This window comes from Hemicordylus capensis, chromosome 5, assembly GCF_027244095.1.
Source record: "Hemicordylus capensis ecotype Gifberg chromosome 5, rHemCap1.1.pri, whole genome shotgun sequence".
NCBI classification, from domain to species: domain Eukaryota; kingdom Metazoa; phylum Chordata; class Lepidosauria; order Squamata; family Cordylidae; genus Hemicordylus; species Hemicordylus capensis.
In genome coordinates this window covers 243201356-243228937 of record NC_069661.1, presented here as the reverse complement: position 1 = coordinate 243228937, position 27582 = coordinate 243201356, and the positions used below count along the sequence as shown (strand labels likewise).

Below are 27582 nucleotides of genomic sequence, written 5' to 3'. Positions count from 1 at the left end.
ATCATCACAGGATATTACAGTGTCCAGAACAAAAGTTAGGATTGTTTAATAGGTTTGTTTTGTGTGCATTTAAGTTGTCATTTTTCTTCATCAGAAGGGGGGATATGAGCATAAGAACAGCCCTGCTGGATCAGGCCCAAGGCCCATCTAGTCCAGCATCCTGTTTCACACAGTGGCCCACAGGCAAGAGCTGATGGAATGCCCCCTCTCCTGCTGTTGCTCCCCTGAAACAGGTACTCAGAGGCATCCTGCCTCTGAGACTGGTAGGTGTTGATAGACCTCTCCTCCATGAAGTTATCCAAACTCCTCTTTATCCCATCCAGGTTGTTGGCGGTCACCACACCTTGTGTCAGAGAATTCCACAAGTGGATTATGCGTTGTGTGAGAAAGTACTTCCGCTTTTGGGTCCTAAATTTCCTGGCAATCAATTTCATGGGATGACCCCTGGTTCTAGTGTTATGTGAGAGGGAGAAGAATTTCTCTCTATCCACTTTCTCCACACCATGCATGATTTTATAGGCTTCTACCATGTCTCCCTGCAGTCATCTTTTTTCTAAACTAAATAGCCCCAGGTGTTGTAGCCTTGCCTCATAAGGAATGTGATCTAGCTCCCTGATCATCTTGGTTGCCCTCTTCTGCACCTTTCCCAGTTCTACAATGTCCTTTTTTAGATGTTGTTCAGGTGTGGCCGCACCATAGTTTTGTATAAGGGAGGTGGTGTTAGCTATACCAGCACTAGGACGGCGAAGTAGCATTATTACAAGGAATCTTAGTTGCTGGAAGCAAACAGAAATTTCACTTTGACCACAACCTAGTGTACAGACTAACTCTGGAATGGCTACCTATTCTAGAATATAAAAAAGGTCACCCTCTCTTATAAATGGGCACTACTAAAAAGGTGGGGGGGGCTTTCTCTTATGGAGAGAGAGAGAGAAAAGTGGACTGCATGTGCACAATTCTCTCACCTAAAATATACATGGCTCAACTTTTATTTTATTTTTAGATGTTACATAAAATATGATGTACTTGTGTACGGAGTCTAAAAACGGCGGGTACACCAGCATTCATCTGAAGAGCCTCACACGGTACCCATGATGGCAGATGCCTCCATGATCGGGAGGCTGGTGCACCTCAGCCTTCCAATCACGGAAGTGCCAGCCATCATGGATACAGTGCTCACCTCTTCAGATGAATGCTGGCATATCCGTGAACTGCGGAGATGGGGATAAGTGAAGAGGCTGGGACTACTGGCTCTATTTTATTTAACATCTGAATAGGGCTCATCTCTGCTTGAAATTCAGAAGAAGATAAGCATTGTTGCAACTTTGCATAGCATTAGCACTGACAATGTAAATGTTCTCAAAGCTTTAAATGCAACTTTTCCAGTGTACAAGGGTCAGGGTATAACAGCTGCAGAAGCTGGAGACAAATTAGGAAGGTGTTAACTAAAAGCCACAAAAAATTACCATTTCAAACATTCTCTAAAGCTTACATATACAAAAACTAAAATTGCATGATTATATAGGATTGCTTAGAACAGAATCTTGTCAGATTAAGTTTCTCAAAAGCTGCAGAAATCTGTCCTTATGCCAACCGATTCTACAAGACATTGAAATTCATATAAAAACTGTGTGGCTAGCATACAGGTTTTACAACCTACAAAAGTTTAAAGTTTGTGCTTATTCCCCCAACCCAACAAGAAAAACTGTGAGACCACAAAAGGTGGAGTAGATTTTTCCAGTCCTCTGTGCAGAGAGTAATTCAGTTATTTAAGAGCAAGGTCTGTGCAAACAAGAGTAGCAGCCTAAGTAAATTATTTATGCTAGGGCTTAGAATACCAGTACTATGCTAGTTACTATGGGCACCATGTACACACACACACACACACACACACACACACACACACACACACACAAGCATATATTGTACATATAGATCCAAATGGAAGCACAAATAGTCGCTTCAGCAGGTAGGAAATGTGACAAGACAATCCCACATTCAGTTTCCTAGACTGAGTTCAAAAACAAAAACACGGCTGCTGCTTCTCTCTCTCGTCCTGAGCAATGCATTATTACTACAGGGAGCCAGGCAGCTGGAACTGGCTTGAGCCCACACACAAAAACCCCCAAAACTGAGTTTCATCAGCAAGCGAATAATTCACTGCAATAGGCAACTGGAATGCCAGTGGAAAAAACCACGCTGCCCTTTTTGTTTTGTTGGTTTTGCTCTCATCATCTGCCCTGAACTTTCAGGATTGGGGCAAACTACACATGCCAATAAAAGCAAAAAAACTTGTTAGAAGCATAAACAATGAGAAGACTTATCCAAAGCCCGAGAACAAAAGCTATGGAGCCAGTATTTCTGCTTCAGAGATGGGTCCCCAAAGATTGATTTGCGTGTTACCAGGTGTGTGGGGGGGGGGGGAAGAGCTCTTTTGTCTAATTTCCAGAGATGCAGAGAAGCTTTGCTTTGTTTCGCTATCCCTTTTATCTGCCTCTACATGATTTGCAGGAAGGCACAAAATTAGCATAATTAGTCCAGTGATAAATGCTGAGAGAGATGCTGCCTGGCTTCAGCAGAATAAGTAGTGCCTCACCTTTCAGAAGGCTTTGAGTGTGTAGGATATGTGGGTAGGGAAGAACTGGTGGTGCCATCTCAACTCACCACCAGTCTAGACGGCTTCAAAGGGGGAATTCGACAAATAGATGGAAGCTAAGTTGCTAGCATTGGCCATGGCCAATAAATGAAACACCCATGTTTAGAAGTACTGTACATACGAGTGTCAACAGGCCTTGACCAACTTTCTTTGGATCTAGGAGCTAGTCCAAAAAATTAGAAATCACAGTGGACACTTGATTAAGGAATCACAAAATTACCAGACTTAGTGGCAGACATTGTAGAGGGGAGGATAAACAAGACTTCTCTTTATCCCCTTTACAAGTCACAGACTCAGTGGTATAGGGAGGGCATAGGCGGTCGGTGGCCCTTTGGACACCGCCCCCCAGCCAGTAGTGGTTGGTGGGAGCTACTTGGGGGTGGGGCTGGGGGGGGCGGAGGAATGTAGCTTTAAATGGCAGTGAACTTAAATGGCACTGCCAGGTCCTGCTATGCTCTACAACGGGGTTTCTTAACCTTGGGCCCCCAGATGTTGTTGGACTACAACTCCCAGAATCCCCAGCCACCAAGGCCATGTCTGGGGATTCTGGGAGTTGGAGTCCAACAACATCTGGGGGCCCAAGGTTAAGAAACCCTGCTCTACAGGGCTGCGTCATCCGATCCAGCATCCCCCGGGGAGGCCACCCTGTCCAGCCCCTCTCTGTTAGCCGCTCCACAAGCACAGAGGCCATTTGAGGGGTTAGTACAGCATGCCATGCTAACTCCTCAGATGGCCACCGCACATGCACAGAGGCCACTGAGTCGGGCGGGGGGGCAACCTCCCCGAAGGAAGCTGGGTCAAATAACACAGACACAGAGCATAGCAGGAACTGGCAGCAAGTTCATCACCACTTAAAGCTGTATTCTCCCAACCCTCACTGCCCCTCTGAAGGAGCCCCCGAGATGAGCGAAGCAGCCCCGGAGGCAGGGCACCCTATTACAGCTGTGCCCCTGGGCTGACTGGGACACAAGAACTTTACCTCTGAGTATTCAAATCCAGGTATCATGCTTAGAATTTCTAGCTGTCATGGCTCCCTGGCACCTGGGATTTGTCAGGACCTGATCTGTCAGATACTGGAGACATGCAATGGAGTGGGGGCTTTTGCTTTCATGTCCTGCTTTGAAGGAGAGCTGGTCTTGTGGTAGCAAGCATGACTTGTCCCCTTAGCTAAGAAGGGTCTGCTCTGGTTGCATATGAATGGGAGACTAGTAGTGTGAGCACTGTAAGATAGTCCCCTCAGGGGATGGAGCCACTCTGGGAAGAGCATCAGAAGGTTCCAAGTTCCCTCCCTGGCAGCATCTCCAAGATAGGGCTGAGAGAGATTCCTGCCTGCAACCTTGGAGAAGCCGTTGCCAGTCTGTGTAGACAATACTGAGCTAGATGGACCAGTGGTCTGACTCAGTATATGGCAACTTCCTATGTTCCTATCTGGTAGGCTACTGTATGGAAAATACATGCTGCACTGGATGGCCCTTTAGTCTAGTCCATCAGGACTCAGATTCTATACTGAAGACTTTACTACCATAGCTAATATTATAGCAGAGTATTAACTAGCAATTATACAGCAATTATAACACTGTTTTACTGTTACTGCTGATCTCCCTGTGCAAAGGCTATAGACCAAACTGCTAATAAATTGAATTAGAACATGTTTTTATGGAACACAGATTTTCATGCAATGTCAGGAGGAGGAGTGTATTTAACTCACCGAAATGAAAATCATCATTTAAACTATTTAATTGGCTGATTAATACATCAACTCTGAGCAATTATCTAGCTTAAAATATTTCACATACCTTATGACATCTTTAAGTAAGAGTCTGCAGTGAAAATTCACTTCTGTGCAGGTTACTACTTGGTCATTCACAGCGGAAAACCCATACAATATGTAATATTCATAAACCTTCAAAACGGGCTTCAATTTTTTAATTAATAATTTTAGGCATTTGGGGGTACTAGTTTTTAAAAAGCTCATCTTTTGAAAAAGCTGAGTGAAAATGTACTGGTTAGCTGGACTAATTCTATTCCATGGAACTTTCCACAAGACGTTCTTCCCTTTCCTTGGCCCCGACAGGTCTTGGAGCCTGAAGTTCACATCATAGCAATCCTTTCAGAACAGCCGTTTCTAAAAGGTAATTACAAGCAATTGTGATTTAGGGTAACTTAATCTACCAAGAGGGCAGTTTGGTAGGAAGCCAAGGCAGGAGTTTAGGAAAGCAGCAAATGTTTTTAAGCCACTTACAACTGCTTTGCTCTGGCAACAGGTCACTCTTTTCCAAAGCTGCTGGGAACTGTGGTCTTCAAAGCATTTCCAAACTGCCGGAACCGTCTTGCTTTTGGTCATTTAGATGCAGCTTTTATTACACTTAGGAAAGAACATCCCCTCTCTCCAAGAAATTATTCAGCCTCTTATTTAGATAAAATACTCAGAATAGCTTAACTACTTTCAATTTAAAGCTTGGAGTAAGTATCCAAAAATGCAGCTACTGCACTTTTTTTTTTTTTAAAGCCATCTATATATCCTGGGTAAAAACAACAAAGTTGTATAACACACACTTAATTTAGCAGCAATCCCTGCTAACTGGCAAAGAGGCACCACTCAGAGTGGTGATTCTCTTTAGTCAGCAACTGACTAGGGATGAGCTTGAAACAAAAATGCAGCTGATCAAAACATTTTGTTTAAACAGCCATCGAACTAGTTGTTTTGATGAAACAAAATTCGAAACTTTTCAAGTGTTCCAGCCAGAGGATCTTATGGGTGTTTGGAGGAAAAGGCTAAAAATCACCTGCTTGCTGATTTCTTTTGTGGCTTGGGTGGTAGGGAGCACCCATCATGCCCTACCACAACCCACTTTGGTGTCCCTAGGAGCTATCCCTGGGGAAACAATGGGGTGTTTTCAGGTCCCACATTGTTCCCTACGGCCATAACAAGCTGCAGAGTGCACAAACAAGTTTTGCACTGCAATTTGCAATTTTGCAACCCTGTGACATTTTGCAACCCTGCCTTGAAAAACACTGCAGAAGCACACAGTAAAGGGGAATCTGTCCCTCCCAACTGGAAACACACATTTCAAACACAGTCCAAACATGGCCAAGAAAGAATCACAGACCCAGAATCCACTGCCAGCCACAGTGCCTGCGCTGCAGTAAGATCACTCGCACAAGCTGCTCTCTCACACACAAATTATGACTCCTTATGTTACTTCATCACATTGCAACAGCTGCCACAGCAGCACCCTTACTTAGCAGCAAGCATAGTCATAAGTTCAACTAGAGCAGGGATTCTCAACGTATGGGTCCCCAGATGTAATTGGACTTCAACTCCCATAATTCCTACCAAAGGCCACTGGGGCTGGGGATTATGGGAGCTGAAGTCCAATCACATCTGGGGACCCACACGTTGAGAAACCCTGAAGTAGAGCAACTTCAGCCACCTTTAGACTGAGTACACCTTGCAATGCAGATTGCAGCGCAGATGCTCAAGTCAGTCTCAAGGCCAGACATGGAACTCATCACAGCAATCACCAAGAAATCAATCAATCAGTCTCTCTCTCTCTCTCTCTCACACACACACACACACAGTGTCTCACAAACAAAACAAACCACAACTCAAGTAAAGTTTAAGCAAGGCACCCAAGTTCTACCTTTGTCAATCTGAGATCCAGATAGTTAAAGCAGCAATAGCACAACATATGCTACTGAGAAAAGAAAGCCACAAAAATCAAACTTGCCTTCCTCTCTCCTCATGTATCCTCTTCAAGAGAGGCATAAGGGCTCTCTCTACCTCCCAGTCCCTTTGAATACATTTTAAAACTCCCTCTTTTTGTGTCCCTGCCTCTTTCCTCCCTCCCCCTCCCCAATTATTAGGCAAGCTCAGCAATTTCAAAATTGTAATTACTGTTTTTCAGGTGATTATACCTAGGTGGTGTGAAATAGAGTACATATAATGTAGATTTGTTGGGTATTCCAATTTTAAAAAACCCCACATACAAATACAGCAATTATTTATATACCGCTTTTAAACAAAAGTTCCCAAAGCGGATTACATAGAGAAATAAATAAAACTAGCTGTGCTGGGCACAGAGCATCTGTGCCTCTAGCTCTCCCCCACCCAGCCCGCAGCCATTTTCTCCCCACCACCTGCCCCATTTTCTCCCTCCCAGCCTGTTTCCTGCCTCGCCCACAAGCCTGTCCAACGCCACCCTTTCCTCTCCCCCTGCTGGCCGCTCGCTCAAACTCTCACAAGAGCTGCCACACATGGGTTTAGCAACGGGTATGCCTTAGAGAAAGAGAGAGAGAGATGGCTCCCTGTCTCCAAAAGGCTCATAATCTAAAACTGGGTAGGGCCAGTTGCTCACCCACAGTTCAATAAAAAGAATCACCACTTTTAAAAAGGTGTCTCTTTGCTTAGTTAACAGCTTTGAATCTGTTTCAGTATAACAATTAAAGCACATGAAGTGTCTTTATGGATCCCCCACCAACGCAAGTCCAATATTTCAGTTTAGCCACTTGAAAATTTTTAGAGATACTATTTGGGAAATTAATATGGTGGAGTGTGCGTGCGTATTTTAACTTTCCAACATCTCTGCACAGCATCCTTCTGGTGTCACTCCGGTGTTCATCATCATCATCATCATCATCATCAATAATATTCGATTTCTATACTGCCCTTCCAAAAATGGCTCAGGGCAGTTTACACAGAGAAATAACAAACAAATATGATGGCTCCCTGTCCCCAAAGGGCTCACATTCTAAAAAGAAACATAAGAGACACCAGCAACAGTCACTGGAAGTACTGTGCTGGGGGTGAATAGGGCCAGTTACTCTCCCCCTGCTAAATAAAGAGTGCAATGTACTCTAAATAAAGAGTGCATAAACTGCAGTGTGGAATAGAAGGCCCTTACCTCATTTAAAAAATAATAATAATAAAATCAAAATTCCCAACCTAGACACGGAGTGTGTATAAGAATCTTGGAATCCATCTCATTATGCATTGTTAAAGAAGCTGTATCATAGGTAAGGGAGTACAATACATTTGCAAAACACTGAGTGGAGTAGTCAGCAAAGTGGACAGGCATAGTTAGGTTCCTCTGCACAGCAAGGTTAAAAGCAGGCCTGGAAGGGAAGAAGTTACAGTAAACACTGCCAGACAACTCACACTGGCCTTGTGCTTGGTATGTCCCTAAGCAACCTAACAGCCAGGCTCTCCTCCATTTTAAAGAGGCCACAGCTAGCTGCTGAACTTGACACACGTTTCTAGTCAGGTGGAAACCAGGTTGCTACAATACTTCACTTTCATGGCAGACATGAATTCATCTGAAATCTTGGCTTGAAGACATGGAAGGAAGGGAAAGATGGGCTTGGTGGGTAGAAAGAACATGCACCAAAAAAAACCCACAAAAAAAAACTCCAACCACCTACTAATCCTTTTATTCCACAAAGTTTCTGTACTGAAATTTTAGATGAACTGTAAAACTAGACATGGTTTAGAATTTCACTAGAAGGACAATCGAGTCAATGAAGTGTGAAAATGCTTCACAAATTGGAATGAAAACCAATTCACTCTCCCTAGTCCCCATTTTCTGAACAGTGAGCATAGTTTGACCTTAAGAATTTGTTCACATTTTCAAGATGGCTCTCCAAAGCTTTCATCTAATACAAAAGGGCAACTATTGGGCAGAACACCTAGTAAACCTGAGAATTTTGCACTTAAAACTAGTTGGCCACATGGATAAAAAAGGTCAAAAATGCAAAATATCCCAAAATACATACCTGTGAATAAATACCTGTGTACGCTTAGGATTCGTCATGCAGAAGGTGTTCTCTACCAAAGCTTATTTAATTCAGCACTGTATTGCCTACAGTGGGCAACTTGATGCCTCTGGGAAGCCCATAAATGAGATTAAGGCAATAATCCCTTTTTTCCTACTGCTCCCCAACTAGAATTTGGGGCAAACTATCTCTGAACCTGGCAAGTAGCATATAGCCAGACCATATCCATTCTGGGCACAGAATTTTAGTTAGCTGTGAATATTAAGCATTTTATTCAAATCGCTTGTCGGTTTGTGTTTTTCAATTTGGGTCCCAACATAGGGTTAAACTGAACCAATGTTTGTTTGTGAGAACACACCAGGAAGAAATCTTCAAACTCTTACAAGATGTTCCGCTTAATGAACGTTACCCTGTGCTTTTCATTTCTCCTTCATCTATGCCATTTCAGTATAATTGTTCCTCTTCAAATATCCTGAACTTTCTCCGCTTTCTCTACTTGATGAGCTTGTATATTAAATGAACAAAGGTATCCAGCATGCATCATGTAGTCCCATAGCAGGGTGTTCTCCCTGTGCAACTTTGGTTTTAGGCACTACTCTAGGGTAAAGCTACATGTGTGGTTCCATCACTGCATCTTATTTTTAAAAAGATACAATCCTGTCAGGAAAAAAACTAAGCAACTACAGGTAACTTCAGGTCAGGACCACCAAGAGGACAGCAAGAAATTGAAAGTCACACACCTCAGCTAATCTCCTTATTGGGGGAAATCCCTCTCTCTTCTGTGGGGGACGGGACATGTGAGGGGGATTTTGAGCAAAGACCAGGCTAATGAAAGGGTTAAACAGCCCCTCCCCGTTCCCTCACTCAACTAAAGACATGAGGATGCTTGGCAAAGAACTCCAGAGAAAAACCAACATCACATAACTGCATGGGATATTGAGCTACACACTGGCATGATTACGTGGAGATTCAGTACAAGACGGAAAGTGAGCAGGGGCTGTAAGCGTGTTTTCATCCCGATCTATACTCCCCAGTCACTTTATACACATTAATGTTTTAAGCTTTGTCATCTGGTGACATTGAGACAGCCAATGCAAAAATCATGCTTACTGCTTTTAAAATTCATTCATTCATTCATTCATTCGATTTCTATTCCACCTATCCAAAATGGCTCAGGGCGGTTTACATAGAGAAATAATAAATAACTAAATAAGATGGATGCCTGTCCCCAAAGGGCTCACAATCAAAAAAGAACATCAGATAGACACCAGCAACAGTCACTGGAGGTACTGTGCTGGCGGTGGATAGGGCCAGTTACTCTCCCCCTGCTAAATAAAGAGAATCACCACGTTAAAAAGTGCCTCTTTGCCAAGTTAGCAGGGGTTCAATGTGTTTGTAACCTTTATGCCTTTACCTTTACATTCAACAATCATCCAACAATCCAGAAATTAATTTACTTTAAGTTGCTCATATATGCAAAAGGAATAGACACTTATTTTAAGTCTGAACAATACGGTTTGAGGCAATCACACACCCGCACAGGAAGTTCTTTTGAAAATGTATACATCTTAAGAGCAGTGTTCCCTCTAACAGGGATTCCCAGATGTTGTTGACTACAACTCCCAGAATCCCCAGCTGCTATGGCTTTTGCTTGGGGATTATGTGAATTGTAGTCCATAACATCTGGGAATCCCTGTTAGAGGGAACACTGCTTAGGAGAAGCAAACCCTAGCCATCTCACAAACCCAGCATAAAATGAATTATAGCAAATGCAGCCAAAAGAAAAGGAAGGAGAGAGAGAGAGAGAGAGAGCTCACGCAAAATATTTAGCCAAGACAAGAATCCACAGCTTTCTGCTGCCTCTCAACTGTAAGGTGAAATGATACATCTAAGCAATAATATTAACTTTCCGATTCTAAGAGATTTATCTCTTATTTATTATAGAGATGCACTTGTGACATTAATATATGGGCACAATATACTGTTTGGCAAATACATCAACATTCGCCATGTGTTATTGGAATAAAGGTCCACAAAAATCTTAAACTAAAAACCCAACCATGTATGAAACCATGAGTAACTCATTACGTAGCTTCTGCAATAAGCAAATAATCCTAGATGGGGGAAAGGTCACCTTTGTCCCCTTTAAATGGCAACACAAATGATATTGTGCAACTCAAAAGACAGAGCATAAAATTCAACTTTATTCCGAGCCAGGAACCCTATCTGGCTGCCACACCAGAGTGATCCAAATGTGCTAGGCATTGTCTACGCCTGGATGATCCAAATGCTCTCTCACAGTTCTCTGCGTGGTTTGTCTCTTAACGAAAGAGCTTCAGCATCCTTTTTCTCTAGTTTCAGTCCTCATAATTGTAGTGGGAAACTTGAAGACATGTCCTAAAAGCTCAGGAATCTATACTAAGCAGCAAGCTATATTTCTGGTTACCAGGATGTTGTAGCAGAGATGCAAGCAAATGTATGCCCACACTAGCTCAACTCCTCCAATAGCAGCACTAAATACCACCCAACACCGCTTTAAAAACCGGGAGGAAACATCCTCCAATGCAGGGGGAGGGAAGAGAGTGAACTTACCTTTGCAGCTACCTTAATGGGCTCTTTGATCTCGGCCCACTTTTTATTACTTTGAAGTGGGGAACAAATTCTGAATTCCAAAAGCAATGCAGAGCAAGTGCAACATACCCCTAGCAACAAACTGGCATGCTCCATGTCCATGGAAACAACGGATCAACTTTTTATAACTTAAAATACTTGCTTAGAAACCCCACCTTAATTATGGCTTGAGGTAATGAAGTAGCCCATCTCTTCCATTTGTTAATAACAGAATAGAAACGTTACTATGCCACCAATAATAGATAATGGGCAACCCTGTGCAAAGGCAATGACTGAGATGAAAACGGTCAACTCTCTCTAAATTAGTTTCACATCATCTATTTTGGCTATAGAAGGGTATACACACTAGGGATGTGCACGAGCTGGTTTGGCACCTCCTTTGGGATGTGAACCAGTTCCCTTTAGGAGGAGGAAAGCAGATCCTAACCTGCTCTGCTGCTGCCCCACCATTTTTCTGAGTGCAGCGCTCACTCGAGCAAAGGCTGTGTGCAGCTGTGGTGCTGTTCCCTACAGGTTGTGTACAGAGTAGTCATGCGCACGGCATTGGCACAACAACACCACATGCATGCTGATGCCGCACGCAGCCTGCTGGGAACAGCAACGCAGCTGCATGTGGCCTTTGCTCAAGTGAGCACCGCGCCCGGAAAAGCGGCAGGGCAGCAGCGAAGTAGGTAAGGACCTGCCTCTTAAGGGAACTGCTCCCCGCCCTACCCGCCTATGCACGTCCCTTATACACATTCTTCCTTTTTTTTTGGAATAAGTATTAAATCACTTTAGCAATTAACTGCCATAAGGTGCTGATTCTCTTCATCAGTAACTATAGCTGTCCTTAGGTTGCAAAGAATGTGTTTCCTGTATAGTTAGTTAGCACTCAAAACATATTTTAGGACAAGCAGTGCACAAATGATTGGGGGAAAGGAATCAGTTAATGAATCTCTCAATCTCTCTCTCTCTCTCTCTCACACACACACACACACCCCTACCTGAACCAAGGAATGAAGACAAAAGCCATGCAACTTGAAGATGAAGCAAAATCAGACCATCGCCTCACAGAACTAACGACTTAAGAAAAACTATACAACTTAACAGCCAAATACAAAGCTCTGTAGGGCGCCAATATACACAGAAGGAGTGTTGTGCAAGAAGGGACTTGCCCATTCTGTTCAGTGTTGGGAAGATTATTGTGTTTGAGAATGTGTGTAAGTTACATCAAGCCATTGCTCACAACAAGCAAGCATCACAGGGGAGCAATGTGTGTATATTTGTTAAGGAGATAAATGCAGAAATTTGCTATAGGATGAAGAAGCAACCAGATTTCATTTCATAAAGAGTAACTAAATCTAGACACACAATACTGAGCGTCTCTCATTCACACATCTGAAAGTTAACAAAGTGCAGCCCAGAAATCCCCCAGTGCTAAGCTGACAATGCTGCTGTCCTCTAGCACAAGGCTTTAAAGTTTAACCTACTTCTCTCCACTTACCTTTCACTTTCTCAGCTGAATCACTGCCATCAACCTCCGCAGAAATTGCTTTACATATTTCCACACAACAGAAGCTTACAAAGTGTCGAGGGCCATAAATCCCAATAGACTACCTGAATTTCTCCTGGGAACTCTGAGTGGCAGCAAGCCTCATAGGCTTCCAGCAACTCCCGACATAACAGCACACGATCTGGCACAACAAGCAACTCAAATGTCACTGCAGTTGGAAAGGTTCTACGAGTCAGAACCTGTGACGCTGTTACCCAATGTTCTGAAATATTTCTTGGAATTGATTTGTCACTCAGATGCAAATGGATGCAGAATCTCAGCTTTGGAGTGAGTCAGACCAACCTGAGAATACTAGTTAGTTAGGCAGAGTTGCCTTTGGTATTCCCTCACTGATCAGACATGGACCATATATATTTTCCAGGCGTCATTCACACAGGCAGAAGGGATAGTTGCTTGTCCAAGAGTTTGTGCACCAGTTCGTTTTATTGTAGGAATCCCTTAGTCTCAAACTTGAATAGTCTTTCATCAGGGCAAGCAATATACATTATAGCGCCAGATGGAGGAGTGGGGCTTATTGCCATTATTACACACAATTACTGGGGAATCATACACAATTTGGCCCCAAGTCACAAAGAAACAGATGTGTAAAAGCAAACACAAGGCTAAAATGAGAAGAATCAGCACCTTCACTGCCATGGTTCTATCTTGAAACAACTAATAAGCAACCCTGAATGGCGAGAAGGTCAGTACATGGCTTGGTTTTATAGGCAGCTTGAGTTTACGGGGTTACAGTTCCGTGCAAATGCTGCAGCTAAACTAAGCAATGTGATGTGCAGGAAAAGCTGTGTAGAGCCAAAACTCTACCAGACTTGCTACCGAGAAACCCTGAAGTGCTCCTCACTGCCGAAAATTCTGTACATAAGGCAGTACAAATGAAAGAGAGCTAGATTCCATCGCTATATCCCACAACTGAATCGCAACAAGCACTTGCACGGAAGATTCAACAACTGGTCTTGAATCACTTCGGGGAGGGTGGATTGAGGCTCACCACTAATGCAAGAAAATATGTTGCCTGTCACACCAGCATTGGGATCCTCACACTTGTTCTTCAGAGCAGTAGATCACAGGATAACATTGCAAGACCGGAAAGGGGACGTGCTACTGGGGACGTGCTATCGCCCTCCGGATCATAATGCCGACAGTGACTGGGAGTTGCAGGAGGAAATCAGGGAGGCATCAAGGAGAGGCAGGGCTGCAATTATGGGTGATTTCAATTACCCACACATAGACTGGGTAAATTCACATTCAAGTCAGGACAAAGAGGTCAAATTTCTAGATACACTAAATGACTGTGCCCTAGAACAGTTGGTCATGGAACCAACCAGAGAGAAGGCGACCTTGGATCTAATTCTGAGTGACACCCAGGACCTGGTGCGTGACGTCAGTGTCATCAACCCTTTAGGGAACAGTGACCACAGTGCCATCAAATTCAGCATACATGCGGGGAGAGAATCACCAAGGACGTTTAACACAGACATTTTGAGTTTCAGAAGAGGAAACTTCTCCAAAATGAGGAGTATGGTGAAAAGAAAGCTGAGGGGGAAAATCAGGAGAGTCACTTCACTCCAGAGTGCATGGAGTTTACTCAAAACCACGATACTAGAAGCCCAGTAAGACTGTATACCCAAAAGGAGGAAAGGTACCACTAAGTCCAGGAGGATGCCAGCATGGCTAACGGGTACCGTCAAGGAAGCCATGAAAGGGAAGAAGACTTCCTTCCGAAATTGGAAGTCCTGTCCAAACGAAGAGAACAGAAAGGAACACAAACTCTGGCAAAAGAAATGCAAGGTGACAATAAGGGAGGCAAAAAGAGTTTGAGGAACATTTAGCCAAAAGTATCAAGGGGAATATCAAAAACTTCTTTAAGTACATCAGAAGCAGGAAACCTGCCAGGGAGGCAGTTGGACCATTAGACAATGAGGGAGTGAAAGGGATTATTAAGGAGGATATGGAGGTTGCAGAGAAGCTGAATGAGTTCTTTGTATCTGTCTTCATAGCAGAGGATACTGAGCATATACCTGTTCCTGAACCAGGCTTTTTAGGGATGGAGGCTAGAGAGCTGAGTCAGATAGAAGTGACAAGGGATGATGTTCTAAACTGTCTGGAAAAACTGAAAGCTAACAAATCACCAGGGCCGGATGGCATCCACCCAAGAGTCCTCAAAGAACTCAAATGTGAAATTGCCGACCTCCTTGCTAAAATATTTAACTTATCCCTGCATTCGGGCTCTGTACCAGAGGACAGGAGAGTAGCAAATGTAACACCAATTTTCAAGAAGGGATCCAGGGGCGATCCGGGAAAATACAGGCCGGTTAGCCTAACGTCCGTTCCAGGCAAATTGATGGAAAGCATCCTCAAGGATAAAATTGTAAAGCACCTAGAAGAACAGGCCCTGCTGGGAGTGAGCCAGCATGGCTTCCGCAAAGGTAAATCTTGCCTCACCAACCTTTTGGACTTCTTTGAGAGTGTCAACAAGTGTGTGGATCAAGGTGATCCAGTTGACATAGTCTACCTGGACTTCCAAAAAGCTTTTGACAAAATTCCTCATCAAAGACTCCTGAGGAAACTTAGCGGTCATGGGATAAGGGGACAAGTACATGTGTGGATTGCTAACTGGTTGAAAGACAGGAAACAGAGGGTAGGTATAAATGGAGAGTTTTCACAATGGAGGGAAGTAAGAAGTGTGGTCCCCCAGGGATCTGTACTGGGACCGGTGTTTTTTAATTTATTCATAAATGATCTAGAAGCAGGGGTAAGCAGCGAGGTGGCCAAATTTGCAGATGATACCAAACTCTTCCGGGTAGTGAAATCCAAAATGGATTGTGAGCAGCTCCAATAGGATCTCTCCAAACTGGGGGAGTGGGTGACAAAATGGCAAATGCGGTTCAGTGTTAGCAAGTGTAAAGTGATGTACAATGGGACAAAAAACCCCAACTTCAAGTATATGCTGATGGGATCCGAGCTGTCGGTGATGGACCAGGAGAGGGATCTTGGGGTTGTGGTGGACAGCTCGTTGAAAGTGTTGACTCAATGTGCGGCAGCTGTGAAAAAGGCAAATTCCATGCTAGCGATCATTAGAAAAGGGATTGAAAATAAAACGGCTAATATTATAATGCCCTTATACAAAACTATGGTGTGACCACACTTGGAGTACTGCATACAATTCTGGTCACCACATCTTTAAAAGGACATTGTTGAACTGGAGAAGGTACAGAAGAGGGCAACCAAGATGATCAGGGGCCTAGAGCACCTTTCTTAGGAGACAATACTACAACACCTGGGGCTTTTTAGTTTAGAAAAAAAGACGACTGCGGGGAGACATGATAGAGATCTATAAAATCATGCATGGTGTGGAGAAAGTAGAGAGAGAGAAATTCTTTTCCCTCTCACACAACACTAGAACCAGGGGTCACTCCATGAAATTGATTGCCAGGAGGTCTAGGACCAACAAACCGAAGTACTTTTTCACACAACGCATGATTCACTTGTGGAACTCTCTGCCACAGGATGTGGTGACAGCCAACAACCTGGATGGCTTTAAGAGGAGTTCAGATGACTTCATGGAGGAGAGGTCTATCAATGGCTACTAGTCGGAGGTCTATAGGCCACTTCCAGCCTCAAAGGCAGGATTTCTCTGAGTACCAGTTGTAGGGGAGTAGCAGCAGGAGAGAGGGCATGTCCTCAACTCCTGTCTCCGGCTTCCAGCGGCATCTGGTGGGCCACTGTGCGAAACAGGATGCTGGACTAGATGGGCCTCCTTGGGTCTGATCCAGCAGGGCTGCTCTCACGTTCTTAAGACTCAGATTACAGGAGGGAAAGGCCAACAATTTCCAACACATGCGACCCAGAACTTGGCTAGCAAAGTACAGTACCTAGTGGTATAGCTTTGTGGTCTAGTGCACGTAACTAGACTATGATATCTGGATTCTTTATTTTTAAAAAAGAATTAGTTAAGAGGAAGGATAGAACTACACAATGTGGAGTTTCATGGTCTTTTCCAGATTGCTTTTGGGAAACCAATATAGCTGCAATGTGCAGAGGAAGACTAGCATGGAAGAAGAGGCCTTCTTAACCCTTTCACAATGTTTCTGTTGAACCTCCACATCTTGCTGCTTTTACCTATGTTCAATATTTTCTGGAGAAACAGTGAGAAGGCAAAAGGTTCAGACTAATCTCCTTTGTTCAAACTTCAAAACTTATTTGAAACAGTCTATTTCCCTGCTCCAACATGAGGACCACTGCATACTAGCAAGTGCTCTTGAATACTAAGCAATCTGTATATATATAATTCTCCTAGGTGTGCCCAGGGAAAATGCGTCCTGGCAGCCCAGCTGATTGGCTGGGCTGCAGAGGCACCTGATTGGCTGGCACACCCAGGAGGAGGAGAATTGGCCTCTGCGAGCCATGGCCGCTGGCGGGCTGGCCTGGTGGCGACAGGTAGTGTGAGGGGCAAGGAGGCAAGGCAAGGCGAGGAGGAGGACCGGCCGACGGGCAAGGAGGCGGCAGCGGTGGCGGGCCCCGATACTGCAGCAGGGGGTAGGGGTGGAGGGGAGAGGTGGCCAGCTGCAAAGACTGGCAAGCGGCTCTCAGCAGGCCAAACAGGCGGCGGCCGCAGCGGCGGCACTCGGTCCCGCCGGAGACTGGGCAGAGTGGGGGGGAGAGAGGTAGCCGGCCCCAAAGAGAGCGGGCCCGGCATGGTGGAAGTTGTGGGCCAGGGGGCGGGTCCGGCCCGGCCACTGAGGCAAGGAGGCGGCGGCGGGCCTGGCCTCGGCGGCGGCACTCAGCCAGGCCGGAGACTGGGGCGGGGGAGAGAGGCGGCGGATCTAGCCCAGCGCAGAGGCAAGTTGAGGAGGTGGCGGCGGCCAGGCCAGAGACTGGGGTGGTGTGGGAGAGAGGTTGCCGGCCCCAAAAAACACACAAGACTTCTAGGACAAACACTGGGGTAAGAGGTAGGGAGGGGAAAGATTCCACAAAAACATTCAAAAAAACAAACAAAAAAACCTAGGGACTTTGAGAGACAACACTGGGGAAAGAGGCGAGGGGGAGGGCGGGCGAGGCACTGGGTCAGAAGGCGAGGGGGAGGGCGGGCGAGGCACTGGGTCAGAAGGCGGGGGGAGGGCGGGCGAGGCACTGGGTCAGAGGGTGGGGGGAGGTCGGGCGAGGCAAAAAAAGGCAAACCGGGGGGGGGGGCCTTATAAGGACAACACTGGTGCAAGAGGTGAGGGGGATGGAAACCAAAACACTGGACTGTGAGGGACAAAGGTAGCCAGTCTTACCACCACCACCACCCAACTAAAAAATAAAATGAAAATGAAAATTAAGGGGCCTACAGTAGCCACACTCCCCACAAAAAATAAATAACTAGCTACTACCTGATCCTGCACAGAGCATCTGTGCGCTCTTTAGGGCTGGCGGTTCCCCCCTCTCGCCAGCTTCTGTCCCAGTGTCTCGCCTTCCATCCCCCTGCCTTCTGCCCCAGTGCCTCGCCTTCTATCCCCCCACCTATTGCCCTGTGTCTCTCCTGCCCTGCCTCCCACCTATTGCCCCAGTGCCTCGCCTTCCTTCACCTCACCTATTGCCCCAGTGCCTCGCCTTCCATCCCCCTGCCTTCTGCCCCAGTGCCTCGCCTTCCCTCCCCCCACCTTCTGCCCCGTGTCTCTCCTGCCCTGCCTCCCACCTATTGCCCCAGTGCCTCGCCGTCCTTCACCTCACCTATTGCCCCAGTGCCTCGCCTTCCATCCCCCTGCCTTCTGCCCCAGTGCCTCGCCTTCCCTCCCCCCACCTTCTGCCCCTGTGTCTCTCCTGCCCTGCCTCCCACCTATTGCCCCAGTGCCTCGCCTTCTGATGCACAGAAAGAACTGCAAAAAGACAATGAAGACAAATGGGAAAATAAAGAAACAACTGAACAACCAGCCAAATTCACACAACACAACTCCAAAAAGTAAGAAAACTACCACACAGAAGCTCTGTGCGGGTTCAGCTAGTTACCTTTATTTTTCTAATCCATTTATACAGCCCTTGACAAGTTTTCTTAGGATCTGGGAGCCAGCTGCAAGATTTTGGAGCCAGACGATGGATATTTGCATCCAACTGGTTGTTGTTGCAGTCCTCATCATCCAAAGAGGGTTCCTTAAGGTGCATTCTCACGAACAGCTCCGTCAAAGGGGCTGGACTTGCTCCCTCTCTCAAGGAGACATTTACCTCTGTGGGTCCAGCCAGTGAATCCCCTTCTGCGTATTAACCAAGGTGGGCATGTGGTAGACCACAGATTACCAAGGACTTTGTCCACATCCTCAGTCAGATCACAATAACTGAAAGTCACCCTACAGCACATGATCAGACAGCATTCTGGACACACCCCGAGCTGCATAACTAGCGGTATATAAGTCACAGCAAACATGAGTATCCTCAGAGTAACTTGCAAGCAAGTCACAGAACCGGGACCCTCTGTTCTGCTCCCCACCCCACGTACTTACCTATCTGAATTCAGACATAAGTGCTGGCCTCCTCTACAAAATTGCGGAGAAGGGGCGGGGGGCTGGCTACCAGGCTTCCTCTTTTGATTGATGGACAGCTGTGGCAGCCACACAGAATGGAAAGAGGGAGGAGTTTCCTTCCCTCAACTCCGGTTTCGCTGCCTCCAGTTCTGCATTCAGACATAACGGAGGCAGCCTCAAACCAGAGGCCCAAGCAGCAAACCAAACTGTGGGTTCACATTGGAATTTGGTGACTGAAACCTCAGAGTTAGGGTCCAACCTGCAGTTTCACACATTCAGACACACAGTTACACAGATCCTGGTCACCTGTAACTCCAGTTCCGTGCGATGTCTGAAAGTGGCCGTACAATGCCTCCAAATGTTTTCCACATCATCTTGCAGAACAAGTTAGACTCGTGCATTGATTGGGAAAATAACTTCTTAGGTTTACTGAACTCACTCTCTTTCAACACAATTTCAACTATGACTACGGAAAAAGGCTATCCAGTTTCTTCTTCAACATTGCCAACACCAACTCCAATCTCTCACAAATGCATCTGATCTTGCAGTTAGGCAGATTAGCTAAATTTACTATTCCTTTTGTTTGTTTTAAAAGAACTGCACTGCCACATTGCTACTGTTATTTTCTACAGCAGAAATCAGGTTAGTAGGGACCTAATGGCAGCTTTCTATCTGGTCTTCATAAAGTGCTCCTTTTTATTTCTCAAGTCCACATTCAAAAAAATGCCTAGAGAACTTTAGAAACTGGGCATTAATGTATTTGTAGATTTATTTGATTGGCGTGTCTATTTGGCAGAAATCCAACCTTTCTTTCCCCCTAAACCATGAAGATTCTTGTATCTCTAAAGTGTTCACCTGGGTACCCAGTTCTAGTTAATTTTTCAGAAAGTTTTAGTGCTAGACAAATTCCACCAAGCAGCCATGAACTCTCCGGGCCTGTGTTGTCAAAGATCCATTGTTTGAGCCAATACATTGAACAGATAAGCAGCTTGGCTTAAAATAGTGCCTTGAACACCATATGCATGCCTATACTGAATTTTGTTTTGAACAATATCTGGGTTTGAATTCTTTGTCAGCCACAGACAATTTGTTCCCTCCCTCTGACTCACAGTCCAGTATTAAAATTGGGAACAGTGGTCTACTTCTAAGTGATGACACACACTGTGCACTAGAAATTGCTATATGAATTAAGAACAGTAATAAAGGAAGCAAGAACAGAGAGCAGAAGCAGCTTAATAAAGTAAATGTAACCTATGTCTTTAGAATCAGTTGCTAGTGTTGATGGGAATTACCACATCAGTACTGGTTTTTCATGTCGACAGCTGCAATCAAGACATGGGTTGCTGAAAGAATTAAGCTTCAACTAAAGCACGGTCATTAGCGATGAAACATGGCTTATTTCCTTATAGCATTTCCCTTTATCAAACATTACCTCCGACTTAAAATTAAATCCTTCAGTCATCCATTTGCATCAGCTTGTTTTGCCCGTGCACCAATTTGAGCCAAGTTATTTCTAAATAAATATACACAAGTAAACTTCAGATGTGGAGGAGAACATAAATATATTAAAACAAACATAATGTAAAAAAATAAAAATATATGGATAACAAGATGGGATAATGGCAGTGATAACCCAGAGAAGGCTTGGCTAAAAATGGGTTATAGCCTTTCCGACAAGCCTGAAAAACCATGAAGTCTTGTGGTTGTCCTGGGTTGCTCCAGTAAATCAGCTCCCCAAAACTGCCAGTTTAAACCCTGATTAGATGTTGCACAATACAAAATGTGAATTTCAGAACAGCAGGCGATCTAATGAGAATACACTTCTTGGCACAATTGATAGAGCGCAACATTTAAATCCCATTCACTGTGAAGCTGAATTGCAGAAATACTCCCTTGGACCAGGGCTTACTTCTTCAGCTATAATCCGATGGACAACTGTATTATACATAGCTCCCCACAACTGCACTGCTGCATCTCAATACTGAAATGTCAATCACAGCATTGCTTCATTTAAGGAAGTTATTACATCAGTCAGAACTGGCTGCTCCGTGAGCACACACCTATGTGCCTTTAGATAAAAAGCAAGTTTTTCTGGAAAGAACTAGACTGCCTACTTTCTTTTCACCATCCCTACAACTGGACTAATTTTGGTTCAAATCAGTTATTAGACGGTCCACAATAGCCCACTTGCGCCTCAAACGTCCACACGTCTCATCTTGAATTGGGGTGGATGACATCATTACAAACTACACCATTGAGGTGTCCTTATGTGCCCCTACAGCTGTAACAAATTTGGTTCAGGTCAGTTAGATGGTCCACAAGATAGCCCACTTGCACCTCAAACGTTCACGCATCTGCCATCTTGAATTGGGGTGGATCACATCACCACAAACTATGTGATGCAGTACAGATGTAGGGAGGCGTCCCTACAACTGCACCCAATTTGGTTCATATTGGTCCAGGCAATGCAATGTTGATGGGGTGGAGGCACACACATGTACGTGCATGAGCAAGCACTTACTCACTCTGCCGGGTGAGCTTATAAGCTTACTTTCCTCCAGGAAAGAAGGATAAAAATAGAGTGAAAACTAAACTGAACCTTATACCATTTGGGGATCTTTAGTGACTGCAGCAAAATTAAAGACAAATGTTTTTAAGTTCTACAATTCAGAAGGAACTTAACTGGGGAATGAGAGGAAACTCAGAGATTGCCTGAGTTTCAGACCTACCAGTCAAATTGAAATCTTCAAAATAAGGAGTCAAGAGCCAAAATGCCCCAGACCCTGTACCCATGAGATGCACATCCCTTATGACCATAGAGCAAAAGAGATCTCCAACCAAGCTGCCTTGCCATCTCATTTGTCACACATGACCCTCCTGGATCAACATGGTTTCCACCACTAAATCCTTTCCTGGCCTAGGTGCAATGTTCTCCTAATCCTGCACAACCCCTAACGTTCTGTCATTTGCATTGCCAAATCCCAACATGCTTTCCTCTGCTTACCAGTGTTGTCCCCTTCCTCTCCACAACACTAATATTTATCTTCCTAGCATGGCCTGACACTTCCCTCTCCTTATTTCTTCATCATCCTGCTTGAGAACCAATCCCTATGGCACCTGTCCCTGCTCAAGCCTTCAATACAAGGACCCCTGACCTTTAAGGCATTGCTGTCACCACTATCTCCCTGCATCCTCCCACTAACCATATGGTCTGGAAACCAAACACAAGATAGCCTCTAACTGGAAGAATCATCCAGTGTCATAGGAACATTACAGCAGCCCTGCTGTACCCAAGGCTTATCTAGTCCAGCAACCTGTTTTCTCCAACAGTGGCCCACCAGATGACTCTGAGAAGCCCGCAAGCAAGAGGCATGCCCACTTTCCTGGTGCTGCTCCACTGCATCTGGTATTTAGAGGCATCTTGTTTCCAAGGCTGGAGGTGGCCTATAGCCACCCGACTAGTAGCCATTGATAGACCTGTCTGCTGTGAATTTGTCTAAGCCCCCTTTAAAGCCATCCAATCTAGTGGCCATCACCATATGCTGTGGCAGAGAATTCCACAGATTAATTATGTGCTGTATGAAAACGTACTTCCTTTTGTTGGCCCTCCTAGCAATCAGTTTCTGGGTGTCTTTATTCACACAGCAACAAATGACAACAAATTTGGCGAAAATGTGGATTTCAGGAACAAGATCATTGTTCTGAGCCCTCTAAATACCCAAACCCCCAAGACAGCAATGGAATACTGTACTCTGAGAGACCGTGCACCAAGTGGTTTCTTCCCATTTCCATTTGTAATTTCAAGTTTGTGGCTACTCATTCTATAAGAGAAGGGACTGTTCTATGTGCACAGAGGATTCTGTTCATTAATGTGCAAAGGAACAAACATGTGGTAATAAGGGCCGATGCCTCTGATCCAATGAATAGTGTTGCCAGAGTAAAGAAAGTAACCCAATGGGCATAAATGTCTGTGGCAGAACTTGGCTTTTGCTATCTCCATCTTAGTTCACTTCGCTCATACATCCAATGCATGCTATCGCCTATGAAAGCTCATGCCATAGACTAGTATGGCTAATTAGCTAGAATCCTTATTAAAGCTCCCCCACCTCACATGAATGTACATATTCACCTCTTTTGAAGTCAAACGAGAGCAGTAACTGATGAACACTCAGTCTCGTGACATGAATTCAGGCACATTCCAATTCCTGCTGCACTTCAGACATCCACGGAAGAACATGGAAGGGTTGTCACATGCAACCATTTCCAGACACAATCTCCTAATGGTGCCTGTGAAGTAAACCTAGTTTGACATTTCAACAAGGGTTTTTAAAGAAAGAAACATTGGACCTACCGTGAAGGGTTCTTTCTCCTCTGAAGTAGGAGGTCACCCTTGTTCTTCCTCTGGAGAATGCTGATCCCCACCCCTCCACATACTTTCCTGAAGATATTATGAACATACGACATACAAAATTAAGTATTAACTCCATAACAATAAAACTCAATTAAAGGATAACAGTTTTGGGATAAAGAAAATATCTTCCATACTGTTCAAGAAAAGACTAAACTAAAATTCACACCTAAACCTCAAGTGCCACTGACATGCCAATACTTAAGCTTAGAAATGTCCCATTGATTCCAGTAGGACTTGCTTCTAAGTCAATGTGGTTCAAAATGGTGCCTGTCAAAACAAAATTAAGAAGAGCTGAAACTGTACTTATGGCTCTTTATAGACCAGGGGTGCTGTGACATGAGCTTTTGAATGCAACAGCCTAATGCAGTGAAGTGAAACAAACAAGTATATCATCGTCTCACTCTACGCATCTGACAGAATGAGCAGGAGGAGGTCTACAGAAGGTCATACCGCACTAAATCACTCCTATATGCTTACTCAGAAATAAATCTTGTTGAATTCAATAGCTGAGGCCTAAACATTTTCATTTTTCCATGGAAGGAAGGTTCACTGGGTTTAATGAACCTGCTTCCAAGCAAGCGTGCATGGGATTTCAGTCTTAATGTGGGTAGACTTTTTCTATCTGGATCCTCTCCTATCTTGGTTGGGAAATGAACCAAGGAAGGAAGCTGGATGAAGTGTGAGCAAAGGGAAGTAATGTTCTTCATTAATTTTTGTCATTAGTTTTTGGTGCTATAAATCCCATTTGCATCTGTTAATACCCAATTAATATCTACATATAAGGAAGCGCCTAGTAGGTAAATTTTGCATCCTACTCCCTGATCCTCTGCTCTTCAAATTTCTAGCTATCGAAATTTATCTTCCTAGTGCCATCAGTGCATGAAGGCAATTATCTCTTTCCCAGACCCCTACCAGAGGACAACAGTGTTCTTCCTTCACCCTCCTCCTCCCCTTAGCCAGTCCTGCTCCCTATGGTTTGAAAAGACAAGAGGGCAGGACATGGAGCAGAAGGAAAGTGTAGAAGCTAGAGGTGGAGGCATCAGCACGACTACCACCACTGCCAATGGCGAACAGGGATGGCCACCCACTAATAAGGCGATTGGTTAGGTGGCCAGACGCACTATCTGCCTGTTCTCATTGCAGGCTGGGCCTTGAAATCCTAGAATATTCCGAGTGCAACCAGCCCCCTTGGAAAATACTACATACTGAGCCTGCTCCTAGCAATTAGCTGTAGGAATAGAGAGTGGGGGTTGCCACACCCTCTGCTGGTAAATACAAGCACGCCTGTATTCTTCTTAGTGACCAAGTTGGTATTGGTGTTTATATGGAGATTTCAGTAGGTTAATAAATAATGCATTGTTTACATAGTTTTTCCCCCAATGGAAGAAAGTTGTTTTTGCTTTAGTAGTTAAGCTACAGCAGTTTAAATACTTTGAACTACTTTTTCATAATCAAGTAGTTATAATTACCATTCAACTACAGGAACTGTGGTTAAGCATAGCAGCTTTGATGCCCTGCTTGGAAGCTTCTCAGAGGCATCTGGTTGGCCACTGCTGGAAACAGAGGCTAGATCAAGACAAGTGAGTTGCCCACAACCACAAATTGAATGGAAGGCAGCAGCAGAGTATGAAACACCAAACCACTCCTTGTCCCACACTGACCATTTCAACACAACAGCCATTTTATAGAAGGCAAGCCAGTTAATTTACCACCCAGATCCTGAGCCAGATCAGTCCTCACCCTTTCAAGTGATCCTCTCATAAGTTCATTTCCTATCAGATTATATCCCAATCACTGCTCCCTCTAAGGCGTGCGCACATGTGCACACTCACAAGTCTTTGGATGTACGCTCAGTTTATTTTTGATCCCATTCAGGTTGAATCGGGAAGGCCCCATTCTGAATGCAGACACTTGTCAGAACAAAACTCATTCCACACAGAGGTGAGAAAAAAAATTAGAGGGACCACTGATCCCAATTAGTTTTCCGTTCTGCAGTTATTCCTCAAAAGCAATTTTTTTAAAAATCCACTTTTCCTATCCATGTTGATGATGCAGCTAGACCAACATTCTCTTCCCCATACCCTGCTTTCAATCACCCATCTGCATTAACGCAGCCTCCGAGTCTGAATGGAAGAGACTGAAGGCAGGCTCCCAAAAGGGAGGAGAACACAGTAATTTGAATAAGTATAGCTGGCCAATCAGCAGCCAGGCATCATACAGGGACACCAATGATGTTCAAGCCTCCTCCATAACCTGGTGGCCCAAAAATGCAGGCACACTGTGGTGCTCCGAAGCACTGTACAAGGAGCAAGCAAAAAGAATGAATCTGTATTTGCGTTCCATGAATCACTTCATGATGCGCGTGACCCTAGGCCATCTTTAAGGGGCCATGGGGGAGAGGACAGTAAAAATGCATGTGAACTTTTTTACTGTGGGACTTCCCTCCCTCCTCCACAAGATTACAGTGAAACATACCTTGCAAACTGAATGAGAGGCCACCATTGCATAGAACCCCATCCAGGAGAAGAGAGCTGGTCTTGTGGTAGCAAGCATGAGGTGTCCCCTTAGCTAAGTATCATCCACCCTGGTTGCATATGAATCGGAGACTAGGAGTGTGAATACTGTAAGATATTCTCCTCAGTGGATGGAGCTGCTCCGGGAAGAGCAGAAAGTTTCAAGTTCCTTCCCTGGCTTCTCCAAGATAGGGCTAAGAGAGATTTCTGCCTGCAACTTTGGAGAAGCCGTTGCCAGTCTGTGAAGACAATAGTGAGCTTGATAGACCAATGGTCTGACTCAGTATATGGCAGCTTCCTATGTTCCTATCCTCTGCTGCAAGACTGACAGAAGCCTGGCTTCCCTTCCCATCCAAGCAGAGTGCGGCTGAGGACCCAAAGCTAGACCCAGACTGCATTCTGTTCAAGTGGTGCTCGAGACAGTAGGCCATGTCGAGTCATTCCCTCTTGTGGGAGCAGAACTTGGAGAACTGGTTCCAGGAAATGAACTCTGGGGACTGGGAGTGAAGAGCCAGAACCTAAGAGTGCAGGGCAGAGGAGAACTGCAACATGGGGAACCAGCCTGAGTGAAAATTCCCCTAGTTCAAAATAAAGTAGAGTTTGTTTCGTATTTTCGTTTCTTATTTCTTATTTTTCTGTTTCGTATAGTTTCGTATTTTATATATGCACTAATACCTGGTACCTGGTTTGCCTCTTTGTAGCCTTTCCCCTAATTAAAAGAAGCTAAGTTTAAAAGATTTCAGGTTAAACAAAATGAAGCCTAAGTTCCTAATTAAAGATGCCAACTCTACCACCATCTCTTACTTTCCAAAGGCTAGATCTTAAAAGTGTCAGAGACCTTAAATTCATTGTTTGTTTTAATTTTACCATGCAAATTAACTCGCTTACATCAGCAGTAGAAGATTTGAAAACAAAGTTACAATAAAAAATTAACAAAATTTCAAAAAACGGTGACTTGCCAACTAAAGGAAATTTCTAAGAACTTTGCTTATGACAGTAGTCAAGAGACCACTATGGCTTAAAGGCTCTACAAATGGCTTACTGGCTTCAATCTTCCCAAGGTCTGGGTTTCATGAGGTTTATGTGGGGGAACCAAACAAAAATTGATCACCAACTCAAAATCAGAATGCCTCAATGATTTCCATGCCCCAGTGTGTTTGTGCAGAATCAGGGATGACAAATATTTGCCATGCTGAAGTCTTCTAGAATTATGGTTCAACACCACAAAATCAAGGTCTCTTTGTCCTGGAAAAGCCAAGAATAAGGCTACATATACAAGGAGGAAAAACTGACAACTATATTTTAAACCGTGCTCTCTCTTGCATCTATAGTAGTAATGCCTTTCAAGTGCTAAGGAATATTCTGTAGATGTTTGAGTATACAATGCTCTGTTCCAATTAAAGCTGCAAGGGACTTAAGGTAGCTAGAATGTAATTACCTTTAATAGGAATTTGGCTAGGATATAGGAATTAACTCTGCTAATCTTACTGAGTGCACCATGGGATCTTTAATAACCACAAGCGCTCAAGATCTTCACTTTAAATCTCAGC

The 27582-nt window shown here is 44.5% G+C and overlaps 1 protein-coding gene across 21 annotated transcripts in view; it reads right to left on the bottom strand.

Annotated features, from left to right (window-relative positions):
• PLEKHA5 (pleckstrin homology domain containing A5) overlaps positions 1–27582 on the bottom strand; it is a 261638-nt gene that overhangs the window by 194158 nt on the left and 39898 nt on the right. The gene's annotated exons all lie outside the window — the stretch shown is intronic.